Source organism: Scyliorhinus torazame, chromosome 20 (assembly GCF_047496885.1).
Source record: "Scyliorhinus torazame isolate Kashiwa2021f chromosome 20, sScyTor2.1, whole genome shotgun sequence".
Lineage (NCBI taxonomy): Eukaryota > Metazoa > Chordata > Chondrichthyes > Carcharhiniformes > Scyliorhinidae > Scyliorhinus > Scyliorhinus torazame.
In genome coordinates, this window is record NC_092726.1 from 22,433,538 (window position 1) to 22,448,438 (window position 14,901).

Here is a 14,901-nt window from a genome sequence, read left to right on the forward strand (position 1 = left end):
CAATTTGCAAATCTCTTCAGGGAGCAGATTAAAATCTCATTTGTGATTGGCTTTTCGTTTAAGGCAGATTCCCTTTCAGAGACTGTCCCTTCACTTTGTACCTCGGTTCATTCGATCTCGGTCAATTGGCTACTTATGTTGGGATAAAACAGTTGTGAAAATATCCTTCCTGACCAAAAAATAACGAGTTCCCTGCATTTTCCCGGCCAGGATCTGGTGCAGAGACCCTTCTCAAAATTACTCAGGTCAGCTGTTGGTGAAGCTTCCTGTCTTGCTGCTGGGTGATGTGTCAACATTGCCCATGATGTGGAGATGCCGGCGTTGGACTGGGGTGAGCACAGTAAGAAGCATTGCCCATGGTTGACAGCCTCTGCGAGTCTACACAATTGCAGCAGAGAGTGCCAGCCGAAACCCAATACCTGCAATGTACAGCACCAAACATAACCAATGATTCAGTGATTTGTCCGAATTTCTAACTCTGCAATTTCCCCACCAGCACTTTCTTCCCCATCTGCAGGTGTTCATTCATATTCAGGCTTGCTTGAGAGTAATTCAATACCTCACCTGCATGGCCATCCATCATTTTTCTCACTGCAGACAATGAACGGTGTTCTCTGCTTTGCTTTAGTTGGATGGCTTGGTTGGGTAGTGTTGAACAAATAAGTCTTGTTAACAGACAAAACTATAAATTTATTACATTACTAACTAAAATTCGTTCCCATTCCTCAAGCAGAAGGTTTCTGTATTAAACTATGCTATCTCTAACTGCAGAACTCTCAAGTCTGTTCATTCGCTCTCTCTCATGCCTCATCTCCCTTCTGTATCTTCTTCTGTATCTTCAAGACTCAGCGTCAACCCTTATATACTCTTTGGACTAGCTCCCTCTAGTGGCTGTCTGTATACACTTCATTCACCCTGACATTGCCTTCATGTATGATACACAAACGGGAGTGGGTGGACTGGACATCATCCTGAGATAAGGGAAAGAAATGGGGAAATGGAGCAAGGAAACATGGGAAAACACAATTTTAGTGGCCCGGTAGATCATAAAGCAGGTCTTGTCTTGAATTCTCTAATAACAAGGATCTGCCCTGTTAAAACTTATAGATCACTCTTTCTTAATGCTAACCTGTTAACTGTTACTGCACCATTTGAGTGACTAAATTCATCACAGAAAAAGTAAGTCATTTCAAGACTCAGTACCCTTTTAACAGTCAGTGTTCATTGTTCTTCGCCAACCTCTCTGGCACTGAAAATTAACGAAAATAGAGAATCTCGTTCCTTCAGGTTTTAATTGTTGTTGGAGATTTATAAAATGGAGAATTAAAAAATACATTTCTTGCTTTCTTTTTCCTCTTCAATCCAGCCTCAGCAATGGCTAAAAGCACAATAAAAATTGAAGTTTCAGTAGGCAGCAGTGCTAACCACTGTGCCGCCATGCCACCCTTAACCTTCTGCTGTTCAACCTTCACCTGGCACGTATCCATCCACTCGGGTGTCGAGCTGTCTGATTAGTCATTGTAAAAGGAATAGAATGGCTGCGGGGAAATTCTTTTCAACCACTATAATCAGCTGCCTCGTCAAGCCAAGCTCCTCAACAATTCAGGATTACGGCCTGATGACAGCTAGGCCTCAGAGTGGTCAATCACTGAAAGCAGCAGTGCTGATTTGGACAAATCTGGGCAGGCATCATTATCTCCTGCAATCTATCTGGTTTTATTAGAATCCTCCAGCTTTAAAGCCACTCTTAACAGCTAAATCCCTGTTTATTTAGCACACGCCAGCAACAGAACGTCGTCATGGACAGCAAAGGCCCAGGCTTCACCACAGCTGCCCAACTGCAGCTTTGGCATTCCGGCCTTGCGATGAATGGGGAATACTCGGGAATGGGGCCAGGATTCCTGGAATTGGGCTAGGATTTGCAGGCTGTGTTACTCACGGCCGAGGGGACCTTCATAATCCCGAACCTGCATCAGAAACGGTTCCTAGGCGCTGCTACAGAGAAAGAAAGAGACAGAGAGAGAGATAGACACAGAGACAGACAGACTGAGGGACAGAGAGAGAGAGACAGAGACAGAGAGGGAGAGAGTTACAGAGAGAGAGACAGAGAATGAGAGAGGCAGAGTCAGATAGACAGAGAGGGAGATGGTTACAGAGAGAGAGACAGAGAAAGAGAGAGACAGAGAGATAGTCAAAGAGGGAGAGAGAGTTACAGAGAGAGACAGAGACACAGAGAGATGGACAGAGAGAGAGAGAGACACAGAGAAAGAGAATGTTACAGAGGGAGAGAAACAGAGAGAAAGGGTGGCAGAGAGAGACAGACAGAAAGAGAGAGACAGAGAGAGAGAGTTACAGAGAGAGAGAGAGAGAGATGGACAGAGAGAGAGTTACAGGGAGGGAGAGAGCGCAGGCTGGGAGGGCCGAAGGGCCTGTTCCTGTGCTGTAATTTTCTTTGTTCTTTGAGAGAGAGAGAGAGTTACAGAGAGAGAGAGAGAGACAGAGAGAGAGAGAGGGGGGGGGGGGGGGGAAGAGAGAGAGAGAGACATACAGACACAGACAGGCAGAGAGAGACAGTGAGAGGGAGAAACAGAGAGAGGGACAGAGAGAGACACGAGGGAGAGAGTTAAAGAGAGAGAGAGAAAGAGTGAGACAGAGAACCCCTCGTAACTGACCCTTCAACTAAGTGGAATAGCTGCTCCCTATCCACCCTGTCCATGACCCTCAGAATCTTGTCCACCTCGATCAGGTCGCCCCTCAGCCTTCTCTGCTCCAAGGAAAACAACCCCAGCCTATCCAACCTCTCTTCATAACTTCCATCCTAGGCAACATCCTGGTGAATCCCCTCTGCACGCCCTCCAGTGCAACCACATCCTTCCTATACTGTGGTGACCACAACTGCACACAGCAGTCCAGCTGTGGTTCACCAAAGTTCTACACAACTCCCAACCTGACCTCCCTGCTTTTGTAATCTGTGCCTCGATTGACAAAGGCAAGTGTCCCATGTGCCTTTTTCACCCCCGATTAACCTGCCCGCCTGCCTTCTATGGACAAACATGCCAAGGTCCCTTTGTTCCTCTCCGAACTTCCCAGTATCAGGCCATGATACTACCTTGTCACATTACTCCTTCCGAAGTGTTTCACCTCACACTTTTCAGGGTTAAATTCCATCTGCCACCTTCCTGCCCATTTGACCATTCCGTCTACACCTTCCTGTAACCCAAGACACTCAACGTCACTGTTACCCACCCGGCCAAGCTTAGTGTCGTCCACAAACTTACTGATCCTACTCCCCCACATAGTCATCTGTATCATTTATATAAATGACAACAATAGGGGACCCAGCACAGATCCCTGTGATTGGACACTGGTGTCCAGTCACTAAAGCAGCCGTCTATCATCGCCCTCTGTCTCCGACAACTAAGCCAATTATGAATCCACCTTATCAAACGGTTTCCCACCATTGGCACCAACGGGATTCTCCCCGGTTTTCTAACCTGAACCGACACATTGAAAAAATAAGGTAACATCCCACCCCTGGAAGAAGGAGGACATGCGGTTCCTCCAGACTTTTCGGAACGCTCCTGTTTATTGGGAATTCCCTTGCTTTGTTCCCACTCCCCATACACACGCACTTGGTGCTGCCCTCTGCCGGAGCAAACCAATGAAGACGACAAACCAGCCCTCAATAATCTCACTGAGCTTATTTGAATAGTTACATAAGGTTCAAGACTCACAGCCGGAGCCAAAAATACTACCCGATAGAGAGAACTTGGCTAGGCTCGCTCTGGAGGCTGTGTGCCCTGAATTCCCAAACTCTGGGTCTTGTCTTGCGAATGTCGATCCCAGGGTTACCGCTGCTGATTCTCGAAGTCCCTGCTTTTATTTAATAAGGTTGTACGTTCTTAGTTTAGATTTCATAGAATTTACAGTGCTGAAGGAGGCCATTCGGCCCATCAAGTCTGCACCGGCTCTTGGAAAGAGCACCCTACTCAAGCCCACACCGCCACCCTATTCCGCGTAACCCAGTAACCCCCACTTAACCTTTTTTGGTCACTTAGGGCAATTTATCGTGGCCAATTCACCTAACCTGCACATCTTTGGACTGTGGGAGGAAACCGGAGCACCTGGAGGAAATCCACGCACACACGGGGAGGATGTGCAGACTCCGCACAGACAGTGACCCAAGCTGGGAATCGAACCTGAGACCCTGGAGCTGTGAAGCAAATGTGCTAACCACTGTGCTACCGTGCTGCCTTAGACAAACAGGTTGGGTACTAAGGGAGCACCCTTGGGCACCAATTGCATGTTCGGTTGCTGCTGGGCACCCTTGGGTGCCAGCTACTCGTTTTGTCACTGTGGGGCACCCTTGGGTGCCAAATCCAGGTTTGGTCACTGTGGGGCACCCTTGGATGCCAAATCCAGGTTTGGCTGCAGCGGGGCACCCTTGGTGCCAAGCTCCCCTTTTGGCCGGGGTACCAACTGCCTTGGGTGGCCGCTGGGGGGCGCCGTTCGCCTGCCCACCCGCCTGCCGGTCTGGGGAGCCAGGGTCCCCTCACACCCTTATCGTTCCTCCATGTAAACAATCCTGTAACACATCGGCCTCCTTCGTCCTTGAGAGAGCCTTGCTTTCGCTGTTGCAAAGCAAAGTGTGTCTAGTTGCAAGCCATCGGTCTGTCTGGTCCCACAAAATTACCTTTTTGCTGAAGTTTGTTGTGGGCCAGGGTTTCGAAAGCTCCAAAGTATATCACGGAGTTCGCCTGACGTACAGCTGTTTATAGATTTTGGTTACGGGGAGCGCAAGGGCCTACTTTTCAGGCCTTATTCAACAGAGGCCTTCAGCACTTTTAATCAAGAACAAAGTTTATTCGACAAATTCAGTTAACATTTTTATAAACACACACAGTAAGCATTTTTAGCAACTTCAAATGTAAATACCCCACACAGCTACAGTTCTCTATATATATATAACCCTTAATAACTTCCCGTTCAACTGTTTCAATTTGATAACAACGCCCAATAAACCAGAGACACCCTTTTACCAAAACAGTAGGTTTGAGTTCTTACCAGAAAACGGTTATCACTTTTCAATTATCAAGTGATCCGGACACCTTTTAACATGCAGAGAGAGAGAGAGAGACACGAGCAGCCTCCTTTGTCTGAATCCAGCTTCCAACTGTGTAAAACAAAAGTAAAACTCAGAGCCACAGCCCAGCTCCCAGCCCAAAACGAAAGTAAAACTCGGAGCCACAGCCCAGCTCCACCCACACTATGACATCACTGAAGCCTTGTGATCATACAAAGCATTTCTTAAAGGGACACTGCCATGACACGTTTTCACACACACCAGACTGTTGGCCACTTTTCCCATCATGCCTCACGGCACAATGTTCTCCACCTTTCCTACCCAGCACACTCCAAATTGGATTCCATTTGCCTCAGTTTTACTCACTGAGCCCATTAATACCTTCTCGCCATCCACAGTGGGAGAGAGCGAAGGCAGGGGTTAATTCAAGTACCAAGGCCTCACACAAAAGCAACAGGCTTAAATTAATATTGCTCAGAACAACACGGTTCAGAAGTGGCACTTAGCAAACTGATTGAACCTGGAATATCTTTGGAACATTACCATATAAATCTGCAATGGTTTGCTTCAAGCAAAGCTCTGCCCTGATCTATCAGCAGCTTCTTAAAAGATCTATTCACCATTTCTCAATGGGCACTTTACTCTGCATCTAACCCGGATCTCAAGGCAGGGTAAATCTCCTCAGTCAATCTTTGTCCCTAAATCAACATCCCTGAGATGAATTATTCTATCTGTGAGACCCCAAAGTGACTCCGTGTTGCCCTGAGGTACGTTACGCAATGTGAAGGCATTTTACAGGTTAAAAGGGGCCTTCTGTTGAAAGCCACAAAGTGCGTTCCCGATGGATCAGTCACACCGATATCAGACAGCTTATCCAGAGCTCTTTACCCGAGTTTTCTGTGCTCTATTATGGGCGGCATGGTGGCACAGCGGTTAGCACTGTTGCCTCACAGCTCCAGGGACCCAGGTTCGATTCCCGCTTGGCTCACTGTCTGTGCGGAGTCTGCACGTTTTCCCCGTTGTCAGCGTGGGTTTCCTGCGGGTGCTCCGGTTTCCTCCCACAGTCCAAAGATCTCCAGGTTAGTTGAATTGGCCGTGCTAAATTGCCCCTTCGTATCCAAAAGGTTATGTCAGGCTACTGGGTTACGGGGATAGGGTGGAGGCATAGGCTTAAGTAAGGTGCTCTTTCCAAGGGAGACTCGATCGGCTGAATGGCCTCCTTCTACACTGTAAATTCTATGATCTATTGAAGCTATTGACACATACAGACGATGGACATCTCTGTGCCTTCGCATTCTAAAACCCTTTCCCCAACCTCAACTTCTCAAATCCCCCCCCCCCCCCCCCCCCCCCCACCTATGGGACATGGGTTCCCAGACCACCTCAATCTCAAAATTTCAATTCCCATTGTCTTGTTTAAATCCCATCCCCGTCCCAACCTCTGTAGCCTCCTCCAGCCAACGTCTCCGAAAACGAAAACTATTTCCAGGGCCGGGACTCGAACCCGGGTCCTCAGCGCCGTAGTCCCAGTGCTATCCACAGCGCCACCCTGCTGCCCGTGTCTTATTTATATTACGACAAATTAATGAACTGATGGGCAGCACGGTGGCGCAGTGGTTAGCACTGCTGCCTCATGGCGCCGAGGTCCCAGGTTCGATCCCGGCCCCGGGTCACTGTCCGTGTGGAGTTTGCACATTCTCCCCCGTGTCTGCGTGGGTTTCGCCCCCACAACCCAAAGAGGTGCAGGGTAGGGGGATTGGCCCCGCTAAATTGCCCCTTAATTGGAAAAATGAATAGGGCGCTCTAAATTAATTTTTTTTTAATGTAGATTTTCTTTTGAGAATCTGCACTTCAAGCAGCGAATAAAAATTGAAATGCCTCACTGCCTCAAACCGAGTCAAGTCCTTCGACAGTACTTTCTTTATTCTCTCTGTACCAAACTCCCCCACTCTCGCCCTCGGTTCATGTTGCACTTTACACTGCAATAACACAGCATCAACGATGGATTGACAAATGGAAGATTTGAAAGGCAATTTCCCCAGTAACTACAGGGCGGAATCGCTTTGTGTCAAGTCAGGGCGATTGTAGCTAATAATTGACTGTTCTGGTTCTGTTATGTTCTGGCAGAGAATACCAGTGGGTTCCTTCGTCCACGGTGTCAGGTGTTGCATTGACACAAGATGGGTCAGTAAAGTCTGCAGTTCACCTTCCCTCTCACAGCCGTAGATGATTGTCACTGTTACTATACCACCCACAATAATATCTGGCATTTATATAGCACCCCCTGGAGTAAAACATCCCACAACAGCATAGATCAGATGAATTTTACACCACGTCAAGTTGAGATATTAAAAGTGTGGTCATGGAGATCGGTATTGAAGGAGGAGGGGGGGGGGGGGGTGAGGGAGAGGGGGGGGAGGCAGAAAGATTAAAGGCGGGAATTTCAGAGTTTCGGGGCTAGGCAGCTGAAGACATGGCCCTCTCCTCCCAACCTCGCAACCCCCAACCCAATTGTCCGAACCACCTATACCAACCTCTCAGTCATCCGCAGCTGGGTTAACCAACACTCAACATGAGGGCAGCGGTGGAATGACATCTTATCATTGTTGTCTGAATATACCAACGCGTCAGTAATCATTCTGGAGCTCGACTAGCCAACATAAAGAGTCCATTGCGTCCCTTTTCAAATAAATTTCGAGTACCCAATTCTTTTTTTCCCCCCAATGAAGAGGTAATTTAGCGCGGCCAATCCACCTGCACATCCTTTTGGGTTGTGGGGGTGAGACCCACGCAGACACGGCGGAGAATGTGCAAACTCCACACGGACAGTGACCCGGGGCCGGGATCGAACCCGGGTCCTCGGCGCCGTAAGCAAGCGGTGCTAACCACTGCGCCGCCCGTAACACATCCTTGAGGGACCGTATCATGTATAAACCTATTCTGTTTGTCGCCACACTTATTGTTCAAGGTTCAACGTCATCGGGAAAGAAAGCAGACAGATACCTACGATGCTGGGAAGTGGGAGTAAAGGTCCCTGCTCCTGATCATCGTCACTGATCCCCACTTTTCTTTCCATGACGTCGATGACCAGGAAACTCTCCTGGTCTCATCACCCGGTGTTGGGAAAGATTTGTAAGTTGATCGTCCTTGGGTGGGATTTGAACCTGGAGCTTCTGGCAAGGGGCCAAGGCAGGGCTGTTATCCACTGTGCCCCGGGAACTCCAGAGGAGTATGAGGGGACCACAGGTAAATAACCGAGGAATGAAGCAGAATATAAATCGAATAATAATAATCGCTTATTGTCACAAGGAGGCTTCAATGAAGTTACTGTGAAAAAACCCTAGTCTCCACATTCCGGCACCTGTTCAGGGAGGCCGGTCCAGGAATTGAGCACGCGCTGCTGGCCTCGTTCTGCATTACAAGCCAGCTATTTAGCCCACTGTGCTAAACCAGCCCCCAAGACATTAAATCTAAGTCAATGTGCGTTGTTTAACAATGAATGTCCCAAATAAACACAATCTCAAACCAACAGAACAGATACTCTGTCCTTCCTCTTCACTGTACAGTCTCAGCCACTTTCAACGTATGGAGGCACTGGCGGTGGAGGACAAACGATATTTCTCTTTCACAGACAACTCGCCACTACATTGTGTCAAATCACAGCAAGAACACTGCCAGTGAACTTGCACACAAGCTTGGCACAGGATCGCAGCATGCGGCACGGTGGCACAGTGGTTAGCACTGCAGCCTCGCAGCGCCAGGGTTCCAGGTTCGATTCCTGCCTCAGGTCACTGTCTGTGCGGAGACTGCACGTCCTCCCCGTGTGTGCGTGGGTTTCCTCCGGGTGCTCCGGTTTCCTCCCACAGTCCAGAGATGTGCAGGTTAGGTGGATTGGCCGTGATCAATTAGTGTCCAAAAATGTGGCGGGTACACAGGGATAGAGCGGGGGAGTGGGCCTCGGTAGGGTGCTCTTTCAGAGGGGCGGTAGGAACTCAATGGGCCAAAAAGCCTCCCTCTGCACTGAAGGGACTCTACGAAACGTGCAATGGAAAACGGAGAACAGGCAAGAAATCTTACAGCTGCTCCCAATTTCTATCCCCAATTACCCTTGGATTTGCTAATTTACCCAGCTTGCATTAATGCAGGACTGTAAACACCCCCCAGATCGTCCCAGGGGCATTGTCGAGTGTTGCCCCTCCAAGCCTCAGAAGCATCATCGAATCACAGACAGATACAGCTCAGAAGGAGGCCATTTCGTCCATTACGCCCATTCTGGCTGCGTGAGGGATCGAAGAAAAACCCACATCGTTCCTTGTGTTCTATTTGTTTCCTCACGATTCGCGCCATGTACCGCAAACTACTTCACACGGTGTAATATCCTGACAGTGAGGTAGACTTTAGGATGGAAAGCGTAGTGATCACAAAGACACGTGAAGTTCTTATCATGAACTAAACTAATTTTATTCACACTACTTGATTTAGAGTTCGACACTTATTCCTATGGTAAACAAATATATTATTAAATACACTCACCGACACAATCTCTATATTCTAACTACAACTATACTCTATCTTACTTGCTCTACACTCCAGCCTCCTCGAACTCGAATCTACCCTCTTCAGCTCACTCTCCCAGAAACCTAAGAGTCGGTGCACATTTATAGTACTGCCCCTTAGCTCCCTCTAGTGGTTAGGCTTAACATAACATTAACTCTTCACATGCTGCATAATGTCACAGCTTCGATTAATGAATGATGGTTTATTAAAGTCGTAACTATATATAGTGCGACACACACACAACTAAACTTCATGTAAGTGCGTTCCGAGGAAGAAAGTACATCAGAAGCAATGGCCATTGTCAGATTTTGGGATCTTACTGTGCGGCTAAAATAGACCCGTGCAGACTCCTTTTTTTGTTTTGAAAGACTACATTGCCTGCGGAGCAGGGTGGTTTCGGAATGACAATCGCTCCGATTATGCTGCAATCTGCTTTATGTCACAAATCTGTTTTAAAATATTTGTCAGGGTAAGTAGCTCATTTCTCCCAAACAGTTTGCAGAATGTTTACTGAACTGGGCAGTTTAATGGTGCACCTCAATCACTGGCTGACTATTCGAGAAGGTGGAAGTGAGAATGATTGAGTGGCACTCTGGGCAAAAAAAAAGTGAAGCTTTTTTTATGTTGTTGAATTGAAGTGGGTTGCGTTTCCCAACTGTGCTTACACGGAGAGCGGATTTTTAAAAAATCCTTCAGTTTGTGGCAATCCGATCCCGGCGTCTCATTTCAAGTCAGCCATCGCATTTTGGCGTTGAGCGTCACTGGGCTATTCAACTGCGGCGAGCATCGCCGCCGGGCCCGAGCGCCTCACAGAGACCTCGAACTGGCACTGAGCTCCGGCAAAATAATTCAGCTCAGAACTGGCACGGAATCACCCATAGCCGAGGAGGGGGCCATTCAGCCCATCGAGTCTGCACCGACCCTCTGAAAGGCCGAATCCCCGCACCCCCCCACCACGACTCCTACCCTCTGGACGCTAAGGGGCAATTTTAGCACGGCCAATCCACCGAACCTGCACAGCTTCGGAATATCGAATCCGGGAGCTTAATATCTGTCCCGCCTCCCATTCAACCCCCCTTTCCACCCCACCCTGCCCACCGCCACCTTCAGTTCTGCACCCACTCCCTTTGCCCCCGACATTTAATCAATTAAATCCAGCAATTTTATCAAAGGAAAGTTTGGGGCAAGTAATTTAGTCCTGGTCCAATAACAACAATGAAGGGGCAGCATTATCAACGTGTTTTATTTCTCGGCAAGAAGATACAATACAACATTAAACTTGAACAATTATGGGCAAATTTCAGTGAGTTGTGAATTACGGCAAAGACTTAATGGCGCCCAGTTACTTGCTCAGCTGGGTCAACACCCCCGGTAGTGCCAATCATTAACCCGTGGCTGCGGCCAATGACTGGAATTAAAGATGGGAACTTATTTGGTTTGCTCGCCCTGCCCTCAGTTAATTGACACAAATTCAGCCTCGCGGCAAACAGAATATGCTCACCCAGTTTCCTAAGAGGAAAACTGATCTTTAGATAAACGAGACTGGGACGGGACGGGAAGGAACAGCCATCCCACGATCGTCACCCTCCCTTGAACCATAAATGAATTAATTCCACAGTGCCACATTTCTACTTAGAAGGGAGCGTGGCGGCATGGTGGCTGTTTTGTGTTTCTGGGCAAGAAAAGGTTAAAACCTCAGTCAGCTTCATGTTGAACAAAGGTGCCTGCATGCCAGTGGGTTCAGGTCACTTCAGCACTGCGCCTCGTGGTTATTTTGCCCAAAGTCAGAGTGCAGACGTCTAAACTAACAATCCAAGAGTCGTGAGTTCAATGCAGTTGAGAAAGTCAGTTAATTCACTAAATCTGGAATTAAAGAGCAGGTAGCAACAATAATAACCATGGAGCTACTGGGCTGTTTTATCTATTTAAAAAAAAAATCCCTGCTGATGTCTGTTAGGGAAGGAAATCTGCCGTCCTTACCCGGTCTGGCCTACATGTGACTCCAGACCCCGCAGCGATGTGGTTAACTCTTTAACTGCCCCTCCGAAACAGCCGAGCCCACCCTTGACTGCCAGCTGCAATTTCTCAGCGGGTATGGAAGCTGGCCTTGACCAGTGAAGGCCCACAACCAATTAGTCAGCGTGTTGAAGCCTTTTTATTCCCCCTGGGATCCTCAGAAGCCACAGAGGCGGCAAAAATCAAAAGCAGCACCGTCTTACGCCTTGTCTTACTTCTCACCCGGGGCGCTAGCTGCCTCTCACAGCAGGAGACTAGACAATGAGAACACAGAGATGTGTGGCCTCCTACAGCAGCTTACAAAATGGCTGCCGTTCGGAGGGCACACACATATACATGTGCCAGCGCACAAGTGGACCGACTCCGGACCCTGCACGACGATCTCTGTCACCCGGGAGTCACCCGCTTTTACCACTTCATTGAGGCCTGCAATCTGCCCTACTCCATCGAGGTAGTCAGGGCTATCACCAGAGACTGCCAGGTCTGCGCGGAGTGCTAACCGCACTTCTACCGGCCAGACCGTGCGCGCCTGGTGAAGGCCTCCTGCCCCATTGAACACCTCAGCGTGGATTTCAAAGGGCCCCTCCCCTCCACCGACCGCAACACGTACTTTCTTTACGTGGTCGACGAATATTCCCGATTCCCCGCCGCCGTCCCATGCCCCGATATGACGTCTGCCACCGTCATCAAAGCCCTCAACACCATCTTCGCTCTGTTCGGTTTCCCCGCCTACGTCCACAGCGATCGGGGATCCTCATTTATGAGCGAGGAGCTGCGCCAGTACCTGCTCAACAGGGGCATTGCCTCGAGCAGGGCGACCAGCTACAATCCCAGGGGAAACGGGCATGTGGAGCGGGAGAATGGGACGGTCTGGAGGGCCGTCCAGCTGGCCCTACGGTCCAGAAATCTCCCGGCCTCCAGCTGGCAGGAGGTCCTCCCCGACGCACTTCACTCCATTCGGTCGCTCTTGTGCACTGCGACCAACTAAACCCCCCATGAACGTCTCTTTGCCTTCCCCAGGAAGTCCACCTCCGGGGTTTCGCTCCCAACGTGGCTGGCAGCCCCAGGACTCGTTCTCCTCCACAAGCACGTGCGGCTCCACAAGGCCGACCCGTTGGTTGAGAGGGTACAGCTACTCCACACAAACCCGCAGTACTCTTACGTAGCGTACCCCGACGGCCGCCAAGACACAGTCTCCCTCAGGGATCTCCTTCAGCGATGGTAATGCCATTGAATGTCAAAGGGCGGTGGTTAGATTCTCTCCTATTTGAGATGGCCTGGCACTTGTGTGTCGCGAATGTAACTTGCCACTTGTCAGCCCCGAGCCTGGATATTGTCCAGGTCTTGCTGCATTGGGACAGGGACTGCTTCAGTATCTGAGGAGTCACGAATGGTGCTGAACATTGTGCATCAGCGAACATCCCCACCTCTGACCTTGGGATGGAAGGAAGGTCATTGATGAAGCAGCTGAAGATGGTTGGGCCTCGGACACTGCCCTGAGGAACTCCTGCAGTGATGAGGGTTTAGTGTGGACTAAATGACCATTTTAGTTCAAGACACCCCTGACTTGACCACTGGAGAGTCTCCAACACCTTTAGAGTCCCAACCCCTTTGGGAATAAAAGGAAAAATAATTGGGATTAAGCATTTTGATTTCAAATCCAATCAGGGCATCACCTCCAGGATGGAAAATTTGTTTTCTCTTCAAGTCAATTGATGATTGCAATTAAATATTTATTTGCAAATAGCATCACCGGACAAAGGAATGATTGTCGCCTTTGAGTTTTCAATGTGTTAACTGCGGCAGGGATAACAGAGGCCTGAAAACTTCACTTGAAAGTCACATTTTCTCGGAGTGAATGGTGGCTGTTAAACACCGTCTCCTTTCCGGCCCCTTCGGCAGATCCTAGCCCCATTCAGCGTTTCTGCACTGCAGCCCCACGCTCGTGATCTACGGGTACCCATTGGAGAGGGCCGAAGAAGGCCGAGGACCTCCTGCTCCTGGGGCCTGCCCAAACAGGCTCAGGCAGCGGGCGATCGAGGGGGTCGCCTGCCCCTCTACCCCGGCTACATCCGCGGGCGGGTGTGCCTGGAGAGGGCACATGTGGTGTCCACGGGCACCATCGAGGCACCGCCGGGACGGAGGTGACCTTCGTGATCATTCTTTAATTTGGTGTTTTAAGATTAATTTCTGATTTGATTTTAGGTCAGTGACCCTTTAAGGGGCTGCCCCTTTTTATCTATCCCTCCGCTTATTTAATTTAGTTCAATCAGAATCTTTGGCGAACCCAAGCACTTGCTGGAACCGGGTTTATCTCTGGTGTTGCTGTCATGGGGTGTTGCTGAGTGCCTTTAAGACAGAGGGGATCAGGGGTTATGGGGAGAAGGCAGGAGAACGGGGATGAGAAACTATCAGCCATGATCGAATGGCGGAGCAGACTCGATGGGCCGAGTGGCCTAATTCTGCTCCTGTGTCTTGTGGTCCTCGACTGTCCTTTGCCTGGGAGAAATGGTCCACTGGCTGGGCAGGAGGAGGCTGTCACTACCTCTGCTAGGCCTTGCTGGTGGAGGAGTGCCCTGGCCGATTACTGAAGAAGGCGACTAGCCCATTCAGCTCCCGGGGGGCGGTTTACCCGTGGGCTGCCTCTGGGAGAACACAATCCTTTCCATCACCTGACCAAAAATAAAGTTCGACAAGGCAAGGCCAGTCCTCCTTTTTAAAAAAAAAATATATTTTTACTTAAAATATTTCATGAGAAACAAAATAGTCTCAAACAGTTCATTCAAGTTACAATGCAAAAAGAACGCAAGCAACCAAGAACCCAAATTAACTTAACCCCCCCCCCCCAAATTAACTGAACCCCTCAACAACTGACGTTGACGAGCTCTTTGAAGAAGACAATGAACGGCGGCCATCTTAGCTAGAACCGTTCGATCGACCCCACCGACCCCTCCTCGTGGTGAACTTGACCGTCTCCAAATGTAAGAATGGCCTGAGGTCACCCGCATGGCGAGAAGAGGTGATTATTGCAGATAGTGGCCAACGAGGCCATGGACCTAAAATGCTGCCCGAAATACTTCTCAGGATGGACACCACTACCGACCTCGAGGAAAACGGCAATGCCGTTACTGCTTCACCGAGGCTGGAACCCGCCCCCATACGGAACCTCCGGATCACCGTCTCAATATTGGCTGCCCAATAATAAAGCAACAAATTGGGTGAAGCGAAACCACTTGTCTATGTCG